The sequence below is a fragment of the Hibiscus syriacus genome, unplaced genomic scaffold (assembly GCF_006381635.1).
Source record: "Hibiscus syriacus cultivar Baekdansim isolate YM2019G1 unplaced genomic scaffold, ASM638163v2 tig00110830_pilon, whole genome shotgun sequence".
NCBI classification, from domain to species: Eukaryota; Viridiplantae; Streptophyta; class Magnoliopsida; order Malvales; family Malvaceae; genus Hibiscus; species Hibiscus syriacus.
In genome coordinates, this window is record NW_024062881.1 from 1486335 (window position 1) to 1504629 (window position 18295).

Consider the following 18295-nt stretch of genomic DNA (forward strand, 5'->3'; position numbering starts at 1 on the left):
AGATACTATCCTTTTCAACATTCCATTGTTTCATCAACTATACCATAGCCATAACAATCATCTTACGCTACCATCTCTTATTTATTAAATAACATACCATTTTACCTTTACATCTACCACTTGAACCATCTATTTGAGCCATTCACTTACACAAGTTGTTTTGCTTCCTTCCTAGTTCCACAATCAATCGATAAGGTAGAAACACCTCACATCAAGTGGCATCAGAGGTCGAACAATGTTTACATCAAGCAGTAATCAGAGTTTTGGTGGAAGAAGCAACGTGCAACAACAACAAAACAAAAAATACAAAAAAAAAGTGCAAGTGAAGTGCAAGTGAAAGAATCAGAATCTAGCAAAGAAAAGTTGAAAAGCACATAACAACAAGTCTTGTCACCAAGCCATTCAAGTAAGCCTTTTTAATTGATTGTGGTGATAGAAGGTTGTAAAGTGACTTTGTGTAAGTAACCCCTTTATTCTTTTCTTTCTATTTCTAAGCCATCATTTTCATTATATTTTGTTTTCTATTCCTATTAGCCCTTTTGCAGCCTACGCACAACAAGGGAAATTTACTTGATACGGTTTTGATTAAAGTCTTTTAGAACTTAACAATAGAAAATCGAGTGAAAAAAGGCATAAAGAGTGTGTGAGATCAGAAGGGGAATTACAAAAGCAAAAAAAACATATTCCCGAGTGGAACACGAGTGCTTGAGTGACATCACAATTTTTGGAGTGACCGTGAGGTTTTTTGTGTGAAATTTGGTAAGGTCCTATTTTTCATATTTCAATTGTTTTACTAACAACGTTACTTGATCTTTCCTCTTCCCAAGCAATGAGGAATATTCAGCAAAGAGAGAATGCATTTCATACTCGTTGCCATGTAAATTTTAAAGATGATAAAGTATGACTTGGAACCACTGATGGTGGAAGTTGTGCAAATCTTGCAAGCACATACATGGTCCAGAAGTTAGGGCTTATAGCATCAAAACACCCCAGTCCACATGTTTTGTAAGGATTTAATGAAGATAAAGAGTTAAAAGTCATATAGCAAGTACTTGTGTCATTTTTAATTGGGAGATATGAAGATGAGGTCTTGTGTGATGTTGTTTCCATGAATTCAAGCTATCTTCTCCTCGGACGTCCTTGGCAGTTTGATAAACGAGCATTATATGATGGGTTCTCCAACAAGTATTCATTCAAACACCAAGGGATAAAGATCACATTGGTTCCAATGTGCCCAAACCAAGTCCATGAATGCCAAGTTATCATCAAATCATGCATAGAAGAATGGGAGAAAACTAAAGCCATGAAGAAAGTTGAAAAAGAAGTCTTGCAAGAGTAGCAAGTTGAGCAAGTGGAAAATCATATTGATATGACAAAAGTTGGAATTGATGGGTGTAGAAAAGAAAAGAAGAATGAAGAACAAATTTTAAGTAACCTTACACTTTCATCTATTCTTCCTATTGTTCTGCAGGATAATCCAAGAGATGTATCTTTTCAAGGAGATGATTCAAGAAACATGCCTTTTAAAGAACCAATAGGTGTGAAATTTGGTAAAGACATGTCATTTGACGTTCCAATAGTTATGCCAATTGATGTTCTAAAAGGAACATCACTTGAAGTGCCAAGAGTTGTGTTCGTTGACATTCCAAGTGCATTACCAATTATGAAAAGAATTCAGCAACCAACTCCCATTAAACATCCACCTTGGTTTGATATTTCCATTCATCTTGTCAATAGTTTTTCATTTATTTATTTTAATTTATTTTGTAGCAATTCGATTTATGTCTGTGGTATTATCTTATCAAATTATGATGGCAAGGACGATTCAAAAGACACAATTTGTCAAGGGAAAGAGACAAGAGTCGTTATTTATAAAGGCATAATGAACGTGACTCTTCAAGAACCTAAGGTTGTGACTCTTCAATCAAAGGACATGATCATTGGAAAATAAGAGAATGTGTCTTTTAGAATGCCAAAGGTTATGAACATTCAAATCAACATCTCTTGTGATTCAAACGACATCACTCTTTGCCATCCAAAAGATGTGAACAGGGAGTATACTTTTAACCTAACTATGATTCATAATTCCCTTACTTATGAAAGTCTTCTTTCTTTTCATGACAAGGAGGTTCAAGGTACTTAGTCAAGGTTCATGACTTTTCATAAGGATCCTTTCATAGATCTTTTCGAAAGGGAATGTATTGAACAAGTTGCTATTGAATGGATATATTTTGAAGACAAATCAGCAACGTTTTAATGGAAAGACACTAAGGAGAAGTTACCTTTTGATTTGAGGACAAATCGCCTAAAAGAAGGGGAAGATGATGTGATCTTGTCTCGCACCAACTTTTTTCATGACAAACTCACATCATTCAATATCCATAAAGTTCAATCTAAGGGAGTTCTACCTTACTTTATATTATATTTACTTATTTATGCACTATATATTATTATGAGCATACATTTGCATATTAAACTATTCTTGAATAATCATATGTTATCATTCACTTGCATACTATATGATTTTCATGCATAATATAGGTTTTCATATATTTACTTAGCTTTATATTATGTTTACATATGTTTTAAATTCATTTATTATGCTTGCATATCATTTACATATCATGGCATCATGTATTCATTCATTCATTAACTCATGTCATGTTACTTAAGATCTTAGGTTTTAAACATTAGCTCACAAGAACATGATCATGCACGGTAGTAGGGTATTTAGCTCATATAATTTCTATTCCATTAAATTACCTTGTTTTTCTTGTACATGTAGGTACATTGGAGCATGACACACGTTGGGACAGTTTAGTGGAGTATTTGGAAGACATATACATCTTACAAACAACTTAGTGGGCATTTGGAAGACATATACAACACACAAACAACTTAGTGAAGCATGAATACATATACAACTCATAAACAGCTTAGTGGAGCATTTGGAAGACATATACAGCTCACAACTGAACCAACCCATGCTTGCTAACTAGCTACCCACTCAAGCAAGCTTGGAGGAAGACCCATACATGCCCATGATGTTGCATATGGCTCATCCTTTCCGCAAGACTTCACTACAAGATTCTCTAGAACACCCATGTGTGTTCTATATGACCAGTAAACCATGTGCAAGGCGTGTAACTCCACTTGCCACCAACTTGAAAGGATACAAGTGCTATTCGGCCATGAGACATGTTCCTACATTCCAACCGAAACGAACACCTATTTATTATGCTGATTAAGTATTAAATTATGTCTTTGAGGAAGGCACAAGAGCTAGCCAAACATACCCCTTCAAAAATCTATAAATAGGTTTTCCTATTTCATTTGTAAAAAAAACCTTTTAATGAATTTAAGTGAGATTATACTCTTTGTTTAAGTCCTTGTGACTTTTATCGACTTATCAAGTAGTTCATTTACTTGTGGTGTCAACCCTTTTCCTTTTGATACTTATGGTTCATATCTTTATATAGATAGTGGGTCCAAGTCCTTGTTACCACCCCTTAGAAAAGATTTGTAAGGTTGGGTCTTTGCCCTCTATAGCACTGGTTCTTCCTTGGTCATTTCTAAGATATTATCCTTTTCTACATTCCATTGTTTCATCAACTATACCATAGCCATAACGATCATCTTCCGCTACCATCTCTTATTTATCAAATAACATACCATTTTACTTTTACATCTACCACCTAAACCATCTATTTGAGCCGTTCACTTATACATGTTATTTTGCTTCCTTCCTAGATCCACAATCAATCAATAAGGTAGAAATGCCTCACATCAAGTGGCATCAGAGGTCGAACACCGTTTACATCAAGAAGCACATTACAATACGCCCAACAACAAACTAGAATGAGGTATCCTTGTTGTTTCTTATGAAGGAAGATAGTAAGTGTTGCAACTTGAGTTGTAAGTTATCTTCATTTTCTTACTATTTCATTTTCTTAATCTTTCATATTTTCTTATTTCGTTACCTTATCATTTTCTTAACCTTTTCTATCCTACCTTTACCATAACCATTTCTATACCCTAACCATTTCTTTTAAGCCGACGTAGAAACTAAGAAACTTGCTCAATTTTGAGTTAGTTCTTAAAAGGAACCATAAGAGAGAATTGAACGATAAAAGGCAAACGAGAGTGAAATCAGAAGGGGGATCGAAAAAGCCAAGAATATATCCCTGAGTGCAAACACGAGTGTGAGTGGAGTGTAATATGAACTTTCTTTGGAGTGATCAAGTGAGGTTTTTATGAGTGTAATGGTAAGGTTTTAAATTTATTTTTTATTGCACTAACCATATCTTAAAGCCCCAGAGAAAATGCAGTAACCAAACTTACAAATGCAAGCACTCATTGGCGAAATGATGTGAATGTTTCGCGAAGAGTTCGATTCTATTCATGAACAGATAGATCAACATCAGGATCTGCCACCAGCCCAGAATAATGGAGTCCTGAGAATACAACACCAACCACCACCTCCAGAAGAAGATGTTCAAGAAAATATCAAGATCAAAATTCCTCAAGTTAAAGGAAAGATAGATCCTGAGCCTATCTCGAATAGAAAAGTAAGGTGGGACATGTTTTTAGTTGCCACAACTATTCCGAGATGAAGAAAGTGAGATTGGCATCCATGGAGTTCATAGACTATGCTTTAATATGGTGGGATCAACTTACCCTTAACCAAAGGAGGAATGGATAACGACCAGTCTAAACTTGGCATAAAATGAAAGGTATTATGCGGAAATGATTTATTCCTGTTCACTATCACCGAGACTTGTTTCAAAAGTTACAGAATCTCAAACAAGGCTAGAGGAGTATGGAGGATTAGTACAAATAAATGGAAGTGGCAATGATCCGAGTAAACATTGAGGAGGATCGTGAAGCAACTATGGCGAGATTCCTTGCTGGACTTAATCTCGAATTCGCCAACACCTTGGTGTTGTACCATTATATTGAAATAGATAAAATGGTATAATGGAAATAAAAATTGAAAGGCAATTGAAGAGGAGACATACATCTCGCAATGTTGCACCCACACCATCAAAATGGAGTCCAAACAACATAAAAAATCCTACTCCTCCTCCTGTCAAAGAACAACCCGAATCTTCAAAGACTCAACAAGTAAGTAAAGACCCCAACCGAGGAAAGCAAACCACTGAACATTCCAGAGACATTAGGTTCTTTAAATGTCTTGGGAGGGCCATGTATCTACAAAGTGTCCTAACCGGAACACCATGGTCTTACTTAGAAATATTGAAATAGAATTTGAATCCGAAGAAGAAGAAGAGGCACCCACTAAAGTCAATGAAGAAATAACTCTTGCAAATCTTGTTGATAGAGGAGAAGCCTTCGTAAATAAAAGAAGTTTGATCTTCAAGTTACGAAAGATAATGCACAGCGAGAAAACATTTTTCATACCCGATGCCATGTAATTGAAAAGGTATGTTTTGTTTTTATAGATGGTGGAAGTTGTACTATCGTGGCCAGTAAAATAATGGTTGAAAAGTTTGGCTTGAAAACAATGAAGCATCTGAATGCCTATAAGATACGATGCTCAATAAATGAGGGGAACTCAACGTTAGAAAATAGGTGATAGTTCCTTTTTCAATTGGAAAATACAAGGACGAGGTGATGTGTGATGTTGTCCATATGCACGCTAGCCATCCACTCCTTGGAAGGCGATGGTAATATGACAAGAGGACTATTCATGATTGTTTTACCACTCGATACTCGTTCAGCCATAAATGAAGCAAAGTATTGAGGCTATGAGGAAAAGAAAAACAATAGCAAGCACATAGGAAACTGATCTAAGAACAAGTGCTTATTCTTCAAAGTTCTTTATACGAGAATGCCTACAAACAACTTACAAGGTTGAAGATGATTATTCTAACTTTGAACATGCAGATTTTTTCTCTAACTTGCAGGTTGTACCAAGAGGCACCATTTGTCAAAATGAAGGTTTGGGAGACGTGAACTTTGGAAACCCAAAAGATTTGTCCATTGAACAACAAAAGGACACATTTTTTCATTCAAAGTGCATGTCCTTAGGAGGACCAATGGACGTGACCTATGAGGATTCAATTATCATGCCTATTGGAGAATTATGAGACACCACTTTTGAGATTTCAAGGGACCTAAACTTTTAAAGAAAAACTACATGGGCATATCTCACACAAGTGCCTATTGAAGGGATCCCTACTTTTGACAAAACAACAACTATGGAATGGAGGAATGTTGAAAAGAAACCACCCTTTGATTTGAGGACAAATCGCTTTAAAGAAGGGGGGATGATGTGATCCAAATCAGTAACATAAATGAACCTGCATCTCTAACCTTTCACAATAATCAAAGGGGGATTTTTTTTCTAACTTACTCTTTCTTTATACCATAGTTGTAATAATAGTTTACATACATTACATTTATAGTTATGATGATGATATTACCACATATTTATATGTTTATATATTATATTATTTAGCTTATTACATGCTTTCTTTTGTAGGTGCATAATCGACCACATGATGGGAGGTGACTTAAAACTAGCATTGGAGTCCGAGAGCTATGGAAACTTGACTAGGACAACTCCGGGACAGCTCAAGAATATTTTGGGATAAAGTTGCCAGCTGACCCCTGAGCTCAAAACTGACTTGATCTGGACTTTTGAGCTAGCTATAGACCTCATTTCAGCTTGATAGTTGTACCATCGTCATCACCACACAAAGCACTACAAATATGGCCTAGGTTAATTTTTGTGGATTCATACCTTTTCGCGAAGAGTTACCATTTCGAGAAGTGCCTTTTTACAAGGAGCTGTCATAAGACTCACATACATGTCGTTCATCTATGGCCAGCTCATCTTCAGCTCAAATACATGGGAAATAGCTCAAATGATGAAAGGTTGCCTTACACAAATGTGACCTTTCATAATACGTTGATGCCTTATTGATGCCATGTCACCTAGACGCAAGATGGATGCCAAGTCACGCCTAACTTGTTGGTTATCTTCACGCCAAGGAGGAGCCACACCATAAGCACCCTATGCCACCCATGTGAGTGTCTCATGACCAGCCACCCATGTGCCATGCGTGTGGGATGAAATAGGCATCAAACTGAAGAGGATTCTCTCTATTCGGCCAAAGCATCACCTTGCTTCAAAGTTGGCGCCAAGATGAACAACAAGGAGACCATTTGGCAACGGACATCTCCCCTCATCCAAGCATCATATACTTTTATTTTAAGACATGTATTTTACCGAAAAGCCTTGTATATATTCGGCCAAACCCCTTGTACGCCTATAAATAGGCTTTAACATTTCATTTGTAAGACAAAACCCTTTGATAAATTAAAAACTCTTGTGATATTATTCTCTCTTTAAGTTCTTTTAGAACTATATCGATTAAGCAAGCTTATTTCTTAAGTTTATGGCATCAAACCCCTTCCATTGATACTTCTGGTTCCTATCTCTTTATAGATAGTGGGTCAAAGTCCTTGCTACCATCTCTTATAATGACTTATAAGAAACAAATTTTTGCTCTTTATAGTATTGGTTCCTTTTTAGTCTTATAAGATATAATCTTTCCATCATCATATTCCCTCACCTTCACGCCTAAAACATCACCATTCCATATCCATTTCTTTATCCTTGAATTATCCTTCAATCATAAACAAGACATACGTCCAATAACATCAGTTGGAGGCCGAATTCATCACCCCTTGAAGGATCCTTCTACAATACTTCCGCAACCTATCTTTGGTAACATCTCTTTTCCTATCATCCTTTCCAAATCCAATTCCTTTTTTTAATTATCAATATACTTAATCGTTTCTTTCTTATTATTGTGCAGATTACTTATATAATCAATTGTAGCATTTGATGTCTCTCCTAGATCGAGAAACAACAAGGCTACCAACTTCTCCATCATTGAAGAAGTTTGGGTAGCCTTATATTAATGTAACTCTTCATCTCCATCCCTTTAATCATCTTGATGGTTTATGCGAATTCTTAACCTTTGAATCTTCTTGAAATGCTTGAGCTCAATACACCAATCAATCTATGATATATGTTAAGATAGAAAAGAATAAAATGAATAAAAGGAATTGGTTTAAAGAAAAAAGAATGAAATGAATGAAATGGTTTAGGAAAAGGAACGAAAAGAAGAAAATGGGAAACATAAAATACAAGAACAACACTTACTACACCCATTCTCCAGACATAATAAGGATATCTCTTTCAAGTATGGTTGATGCAAATATGCCTCTATTGTTTTGATCTTTGAATTGCAATGAACCTCCTTTTGTTTTTATACTCCTTTGTGTTTTACAGGAGTCTTGAATTTGCTTTGCACTTCTTTTTTTTTTTTTTTGATATGTTGCACGCCAATGGCACTTCTTTGTGTCAATCCATCTGAGCTTTGTATACCGCTTAATGTAAGGTGAATCTACACACTTGAGAAAGAAGGGAATGGATATCCTTATTGTGTTCCTGATATAGGAGAGATAGCAAATGATGCCCTTGAATCCTAAGTATGGTTGGAACAAAAAAAAGGTTGTAGAAAATATTAGAAATGAAATGAAACAAAAACTTAAGTAAATGAAATGGAAATGAATTAATGAAAGAGTTGGTAGCATAAATAAATATGAGAATAAGGATGGTCTTCAATGGTGTTGATGAAGATGGTAGATGAAGTTGATGATGATGGACGGGTATAGTGATTAAAAGTATCTCAAACTTGGAGAAGCAGAAACAAAGCTAAGTAGCAAAGCCTCATTCTTTAGAAACTTACTTGAGGGATAGTAGAAGTGACTTAAACCCAATAGATATTGAATCTATGAATTATAAGAATGAAAGTGAATTAAATGACGCCATAAGTATAGAAATACACTTGCTTAATCGATATAGTTCTTAAATAACTTGAAAGAGAGATTTAACTCATAATTATTTTGATTAGAAAATGAGATTATTACAAATAAAATGAAAATGCCTATTTATAGGCTAGCAAATGGTTTGGTAAAATATTTAGGTGAAGTTTTAGCAAGGTACATGATTTATTTGAAGATACATAACTAATGAAATGAATGAACAAGTCCTTTGGCATAGAGACAGTTCGACTAACTCTTCCAAGGAGGCATGATAATTCGACTAAGGGTGGTCGCATCTTGTTTGGCCAAATAGACTTGTGCTCTTTCACTTTGGTGCCAAACTCCTCATTGTGCAATGTGTGTGTTAGTTGGCTGAATAGGCACTTTGGCTTCCACATATCGCGTCGTAATTTAAGCATCGTTTGAGCGAATGGACTTCACCAATGCACACATCTCTTCAGTGGCATCCTTTCATGGCAACGTATTTATGAATGGTCATGATGTTTTGATTGCACCTCTTCATGAATAGGAAGGTTGCAAGGTGAGTGAGCTGATGATGAGTTGACCATTGATGCTCTTTAATGTATTGGTTAATTTGGCAGCTCCTCATGAAAAGTTATAACCCGAAAAGGCACCTCTTCTAAAAAATGTACGATTTGAGAAAAGTAAATTTTCACAAATATGATGTCCTTTTTTCATAAATAATGTACGTGCAGCTTCCCAGCTGAATTGAAGTCTTTTTTTAGCTCAATCCAACTATGAGTTCACTTGTAAACAAACAACTTTTCACCATTTGATCTTCATGCTTTCCTGAATAATCCTATGTAAGTTTTCCTATCTATTTGTCCTTTGTTAAACTCAAATTCAAATCCTAAGTTGTTGTAAACGTTGGAACCTAAAAGGAACATAAAATTTAAGTTAATTGTATGAACTAATATAAAGTAGCAATGTATATAATATAAAGATGTGGACTATAGGTTATATTAATAATTTAACACTCATATTATAATTAAAGTAATACTATCATTATAACCATAGGTATAATGTATATAAATGAATATGTCCATATTATAGGAATAGATAAGTAAAGTATATAGTATGAAAAAATACATTATGAAAGCGAAGTAGGAGTTAAATAAAGTATAGAAAACTCCCTCGTGAATTAGGTGAAATGCTAGAGATGCAAGATTAGTTTGGACATCGGTTTGGATCACATCATCCCCTTCTTTGAAGCAATTTTTCCTCAAATCGAACGGTTGTATCTTCATGACATAATTCTTTTCAAATTTTGCTACTTTATCTTTAAAAGTTATAACTTGTTCAAGAGATTTATCTTTGAAAAGATCATTCTCTAAAGGTCTTTCTTTGGATAATATCATATCAATAGGTACCTTAACTTTAAAAGATAGAAAATTTCCACGAGCATGGTTATTAATCAAAAGTAAATTGGAAAGATACTTCCTGTTTATTAAACGTCAAAAGGATATGTCTTGTAACTCTGGAGCCATTTTGCTTTAAATAATAATTTCTTTTGGTTCTACAAAAGACATGTTGTTTGTTGTCTCAAGAATCACATCATTGGAGTTATGAATAGTTGCTTCTTTCGGCATTTCAAGGGATATGTCTTCTATGTCTTCAATGGTCACATCCTTTAAGCTTCCAATGGTTACGTCCTTTAAACTTCCAATGGCCACGACCATGAATTTCTCAATGGTCACATCCTCTAATCCTCCAACTTGACAAGTTATGTCATTTGGAATGTCCTGCAAAAGAGAAAAGGGAATTATGCACTTTGATAGTTAGAGAAATCAATTTTAATCTTTCTAATGGTAAAAATACATTCTTGACTCAAGTCTTTGTTTGAATAGGCACTTGCAATAAGTATTTTGGTGATGAATCTTGTTTCTTGTATCACTCATTGATCTGACACATCATGTTCTTTAAAAAGAGTATGTAACTCTTCATGTCCACCCCTTGAATCATCATGATGGTTTATGCAGATTCTTAACCTTTGAAACTTCTTGAAATGCTTGAGTTCAATGCACCAATCAATCTCATAACAACAAAAGATCTTGCCATCATCGTTTTGTAAGATAATACCATGTACATAAATCAAATTTCTGCAAAATAAATCAAAGGTAGAATATGAGAAATTATTAACAAGATGAATGGAAATATCAAACCAAGGTGGATGTTTAATGGGAGTTGGTTGTTGAATTCTTTTCAATATTGACAATGTACTTGGAATGTCAACGAACACAACTCTTGGTAGATCAAGTGACATTTCTTTTGGAACTTCAAATGGCATAACCTTTGAAATATAAAGAGACATGTTTTATGAATCACCAAAATTCATGACTATTGGTTCTTCAAAAGTCACATATTTTAGTTCTCCAAATGGCATGATTCTTGATTAATCTCTTTGAAAAGAACGTCTCTTGATTTACCATGCAAAATAAAAAAAAATAATAGGAGAAAGTGCAAGGTTAGTTAAAATTTGTTCTGCACTCTCATCTTTATTTCCAAATTCAATTTTTCTCATTTGCAACCCCAACATTTTTTGCATCCACTCTCTTATTTTCATCATTTTTAATTGCAACGTTTTGTTCAACTTCAAAATGCTTTTCTTCAGAGGAATTTTCCACCAAACATTCTCCTTCAATTGCATTGTCTTTAAGTTGCTCTTTCATTGGTCAATGCTTTTCTTCAAGGTGTGATACATGTACCGGATTCTATAATACATGTTTTTTTGGACTAATTTTTCTACTCGAACCTATTAGAAGAACAAAGTCTTGAAGATTCAAAGCATATCTATTCGGTAAGCATAATGTGAATGAATCATTAAACTATTCTAATGTTGCTCCCATTAATGTTTCAGATTTGAGCTCAAATTTTAACGAAAGGGAGGATGATACATGCATCAAAAGGCTCACATGAAAGGAATAAGTAATAACTCTTCCAAATGATCCACTCGTCCAAGCCTTGGAAAAGAAGACCAGAACAACAACAGACTTACGATGACTTTTTGAATAAGACTTTAATCTTATTTGGTCAATATGTTTTCAAAATCTACAACCTTATGTCTCTTATCTTTCCAAAGGTTCTTAAAATGCATCAATCCGATATCAGGAACTCAAGATACATTCATTTTAGTGAAGACAACGCATGCAGAAATTCCTATACGAGATTAATACGTGATTTTGTAAATATTACGAATTTTTAATATTTATATTTATTATTTGTAATATAATTTAATATAGGATGATGCATTATCTTTTAGGATTAGATTTATTATTTTAATAGGAATTAAGGCTAAGTTAAAACATTAGTTTTAGTTATTATTATTTTATTAGGAATTAGAGTTAAGACATGTTTAGTTTGTTATTATTTTATTCATTAGTTATTTATGACCTTTAGAAATCAGCCCCTATATAAAGAAGGCTCCATTCAACTTTGTAAATGAGATTTCTTTGATTAATAATACAATGAGAGTTCGTTTTTGCAAGTGTTGATTGCCTTGTTCCTTCGAAGCTTATTCTCCTGGAGTTCTTTCAAGTTCTTATGAGGGAGATTAATCTTCACATTCCAATTTGCCTTTTCATCGTGACTATGAGGGTTGGTTATAGCCATATTATCCTGTTTGTCTTTTCATTGCGACTAGGAGGGCTCAATAGGACACTTATCCATCTATTTTCCACAAATCCATATTCACCATCATCATCTTTATCGTTTACCATCATAGGGGAGAACTTTTTATTTCGTGGTTATCATACTTTATTTTTAATTTTGTTATCTTTTGTTTATCTTGTTCTAATCTTGTTTCTAACATTGTTTCTAGCACTTGAAAGAAACTCTAAAAGAACCTAGTTGCTGCCACCACATTCCCTTATTCACCCCCCTTTGTTCTTCATCGAGTCTAGAGCTTTCTAGGTTTGATTCTTCAACAAGAGCAACGTTCATTAACCCGCCACCATTTCCCTATCAATTGGTATCATATTTGGGCTGATTCTTGGAAAGAAACAAGCAATCTTGCTTGTTCTTGCACACAAAACCTTCAAGGTACCCCAGCGGAGCTAGTTCATAAAAGATTCATTATTTCAGGTTCTTTTTATTTAATTTTAATTTAGATTCAAATCCTTCTTGTTAGTTTGCTATTTATTTTCAAAAAAATAGTCAAAAAGTCAAAAATTAAAAAAACATTAAAATAAAGGAATTTAGGGTTTATTTTCTCCATATCCCATACTCATCCTAATATTAATCACCAGTCCAAAAATCCCAATCGGAGTTTATTAGAGCCTTCAAATACATCATTCAATTTTTATCGGCAAATTCGGTATAGAATCTTGTCCAATTTCTTAAACATTCTACAGGAGGAATTTTGTGGTGAAAATTTCCATATTGAAACGTCATATATTTAAGATAATTCACACCAAAAAAATCAGATTTTTTGGAGATCTATAAAACCTTCAAACAAAGCGATCACAAAAAGTAGATTGTTTGAGGACTCACCATTCAACAGAGTCTACTGGATACTACTGAAGGTAATTTTGTTTTAAAATTTTACAGGTGGTTTCTTGACGGATCGAAATACATTTAAGAATTTCTCCAAAAATTTTTGACACCGGTAACTCCCTCAAAAACGTTGCTCAAGTTGATCCAGCGTTTTCTAGGTTTCTGTCTTGGTTCTTTTTTTTCTTTAACTCTTAGTGCTTTAGGTTCTAATGTTTTTCCTTTTTATTGTTCTTTTGCATTATCTTGCCCAATATATTTCTTGTGTTAGTATGACTAAAGAGTTTGCATACTTCTTCATTCTTTGCATTATCGTTCTCTTGGAGTCTAACCTTTGTTTGACCTCTTAGAGCTTTTAGGTTTTTCTTATCGCCTTTGCTAGTAATCAAACTCCGATACGAACTGTGGAAGACTACTTGGTAAAGTGAGTTTTAAAGAGAACAATATCTGCTTACTTGTCTCTCGCTGTGTTACTTTCTTGCAGTGACTTGTGAGGTTTCTTACTTTGTTGAATTTTCTTTCTTTTATTTTTATTTTACTTTAAATGTTTCAGTGAGTGTTGTGATTTTTAGGATGTTTGAACCAAGACAATTTTTCAGACCTAATTGTATGGTTATACTTCGGTCTTTAAGCATTGAAGATACGAAATAAGTTGATATTCAAAGAACAAACTTATTCCATTCCCGATGTTTGATACAAGGTAAACCTTACTCCATAATCATTGATAATAGAAGTTGTGCAAACATGGTGAGTAGCTACTTGGTATAGGCACTCAACCTACCTTGTATACAACATCCAAAACCATATTGTCCTCAATGGATTAATAAAGAGTCCGAGATGAAAGTCACCAAACAATGCCTAGTCAAACTACAGTTGGGCAAGTATTTTGACAAAATTTGGTGTGATGTGATTCCAATGCAAGCTTCTCACATCCTTCTGGGAAGACGATGGCAATACGACAATGATGTTACCATCTATGGTAAGCCAAACAAATACACTTTTAACCTAAACGATAAGCCTTACACTCTCAGGCCAATGCCACCAAAAGAAATCCTAAAAGATCAAATGAGAATTTGTGAGAAGGTAGGGAAAGCAAAAAAAGAAAAAGTTGTGAAAGAGGAAAAAGCAAAAGAGGTCACTAGTTACAAAAGCCAATAGTATAATGACCCATGGGAGGTAAGTGAACCTTATTGTGAGAAGAAAATAGTGACTCAAAATCTACGTGTGAGCACAAAAGAATTGAGAGAGAATCTTCTTTACAAATAACCTTGCATTCTTGTTCGCTTTAGGGAATTAATTGTTTCAATTTCTAACATTAATAAGGATGTGCCTAGTGTGTTTTTCTCTCTTTTACAGGATTTTCGAGAAGTGTTAGGTGATCTACCTAACGGATTACCATCGGAAAGAGAAAAACAACACCAAACCAATCTAATTCAAGGCTTTATAGTTTGTGTATAGGGCATCCATGTAAATGATGAAAAAGTAAAAGCAACAAGAGACTTGCCCACACCATCTTCCATCACAAGAGTTGTCGAATGGTGTTAGGTGACCCTCCTGACGGGTCCACCTAAAAGCCCTAATCAAAATTCAACATCAATGAAGAGTCACGATTTACGAGTGTCTAAAGACTGAGGTAAGCATAGCATAGCAAACGATATACTACCACGAAGGTTTTGCAGTCCACAAATCTATTCTTGAAAATTATTAATTCAGGAACCACATTTAGGAGACTTAAGGGATTACTTTCACAAACTAGTTGACATGGTTTTTCAACACTCATTATTACCACACATTAGTCAAACCATGGAGAGAATATCTGAAGCAATAATAAAGAAAGCCAACAGTAGCCGGTGCCATGTTGAATTTCAACCTACACATCATATTACAAGACTTATATGCAAAAGAGGATTTCAAGACTATAAGAAATCAATCCATACAAAGAACAAACCTCGACTAAAATGCATAAAGACACATAACATTGATCCTGGACAATGTTTCAAAAGTTTTTCTTTCAACACATTTAATTATCTTTGTTTTGGATTTTTAGATTTGAGGACGAATCCTTTTGAGGAGTGGGGGAATGATACATGCACCAGAGTCCATAATACATGCTTTTTAGACTAATTTTTCTACTTAAGCCTATTAGAAGAACAAAGTCTCAAAGATTCAAAGCATATATATTCGGTAAGAATAATGTGAATGAATCATTAAACTATTCTAATGTTGCTCCCTTTAATGTTTTAGTTTCGAGGTTGAATCTTTTTGAAGAAATAGAGGATGATACATGCATTATAAGGCTCACATCAAAGGAAGAAGTAATAACTCTTCTAAATGATCCACTCGTCCAAGCCTTGGAAAAGAAGACCAGAACAACAACAGACTTCCGATGACATTTTGAATGGGACCCTGATTTTATTTGGTCAACATGAATTCTGTAGACACAACCTTCTGTCTCTTATCTTTCTAACGGTTCTTGAATCGCATCAATCCGATATCGGGAACTCAATATCCGTTCACTTTAGTGAAGACAACGCATGCAAAAATTCCTATACAAGATTAATACGTTATTTTGTAAATATTACGAATTTACAATATTTATATTGATTATTTGTAATATAATTTAATATAGGATGATGCATTTTCTTTTAGAATTATATTTTTTAATTTATTAGGAATTAAGGTTGAGTTAAAACATTATTTTTAGTTATTATTATTTTATTAGTGATTAGAGTTAAGACATGTTTAGTTTGTTATTATTTTATTCATTAGTTATTTAGGACCTTTAGAACTCAGCTCCTATATAAAGGAGGCTTCATTCAACTTTGTAAATGAGATTGCTTTGATTAATAATACAATGAGAGTTCGTTTTTGCAAGTGCTGATTGCCTTGTGCCTTCAACTTCTCCTGTAGTTCTTTCAAGTTCTTGTGAGGGAGATTAATCTTCACACTCGAATTTTCCTTTTCATTGTGACTAGGAGGGTTGGTTAGAGCCATATTATAACATTTTCCCTTTCATTGTGACTAGGAGGGCTCGATAGGACACTTATCCATCTATTTTGCACAAATTCATCCTCACCATCATCATCTTTACCGTTCACCTTTATAAGGGAGATTTTTTGATTTCTTGGTTATCATACTTTATTTTCAATTTCTTTATCTTTTGTTTATCTTGTCTTAATCTTGTTTCTTACATTGTTTCCAGTACTTAAAAGAAACTCTAAAAGACCCTAGTTATTGCCACCATATTTCCTTATTCATCCCCCTTTGTTATTCATCGAGTCTAGAGCTTTCTAGGTTTGATTCTTAAACAAGAGCAACGTTCATTAACCCGCCATCGCTTCCCTATCAAGGTGTTTGATCGTCATTCACTCGGCTAGGAGATATTGGAGTCAAGGTGACTTTTTTTCATTGTGGATGAATGAGTATCGATTTGTGAATCCATCATAGACAGCCCGTTTGTCAAATTGCCATGGCCTCCCAAATAGTAAATGATTCGTACTCATAGTAAACACATCACATAGAATCTCATCTTTGTACATTCCAGTAGAGAATGGGAAAAGTACTTGTTCAGTGACCTTTAACTCTTCCTCGTCGTTCAACCATTGTAATTCACATGGGATGAAATGTTTGATCGTTGTAAGCCCCATCTTTTCTACCATATATGTGCTTCCAATTTTTGTACAACTTCCTCCGTCGATAACTACAAGACACAGTTTACCATTTACATGGCAAGAGTGTGAAATGTGTTTGTTCTTTGTCTTTCATCCTCCAATGTTTGAAAAGATTAAAGATCACAAGACATTGTTAGTAATAAATTAATAAAAGTAAACCTTACCAGCACACTCACAAAAGCCTCATAATCTTCAATCTAAAGAAAAGTAAATGATCACTCCACTCATATTCGTGTTTATGCTTGGGAAAATATCTTGGCTTTTATCAATTCCCCTTCTGATCTCTCTCACTCAAATTGCCCTCTTCCTCTCAGTTTCTCTTGTTTGGTCCTTTTGAGAATTAACTCAGGATTATCGCAAATAATTTAAATCCTTTTGTGTCGGCTACAATATAGCTAAAGATAGAAAGAAAAAAATGGAATGAATAAAAGGAATTGGTTTAAAGAAAAAAGAATGAAAAGAATGAAATGGTTTAGGAAAAGGAATGAAAAGAAGAAAAATGGGAAACTTACAATCCAAGAACAACAGTTACTACACCCATTCTCCAAACACAATTAGGATAACTCTTTCAAGTATGGCTGATGCATATATGCCTCCATTGTTTTGATCTTTGAATTGTAATGAACCATCTTTTATTTTGCTTTTCTTTTTCTTGCTTGAATTTCTTCTTTTTGTGCTTTTCTTTTGTTTTTGTGCTCCTTTGTGTGTTGTAGGACTCTTGAATCTGCTTTGCACTTCTTTTTGTTATTTTTAATATATTGCACGCCAATGACAATTCTTTATGTCAATCCAACTGAGCTCTGAATACCGCTTGATGTAAGGCGAATCTACACACTTCAGGAAGAAGGGAATAGATAGCCTTATTGATGTAAGGCTATCCAAGCTTCTTCAATGATGGAAAAGTTGGCAGCCTTGTTTTTTCCCGATCTAGGAGAGACACCAAATGCTACATTTTAAATTGATAAGTAATCTGCACAATTAAAAAGAAAGAAATTATTAAAATGGAAATATGAAATAAGAAATGGAAGAAAGAAATGAAATGATAAGAAAGGAAGCGGAAATGAAAGGAATTGAAAGTGATAGAAAATGTTATCAAAGATAGGTTGCGGAAGTGTTGTAGAAATCTTCTTTAAATATAATGTTTCTGCCTCTAATTGTGATAATTGACGTTAACTTTGATGATAGATGAATGATGATTTAATGGTGAAGAGATGGTAATGGAAGGATGATGAGCGTGATGGTGATGGAAGATG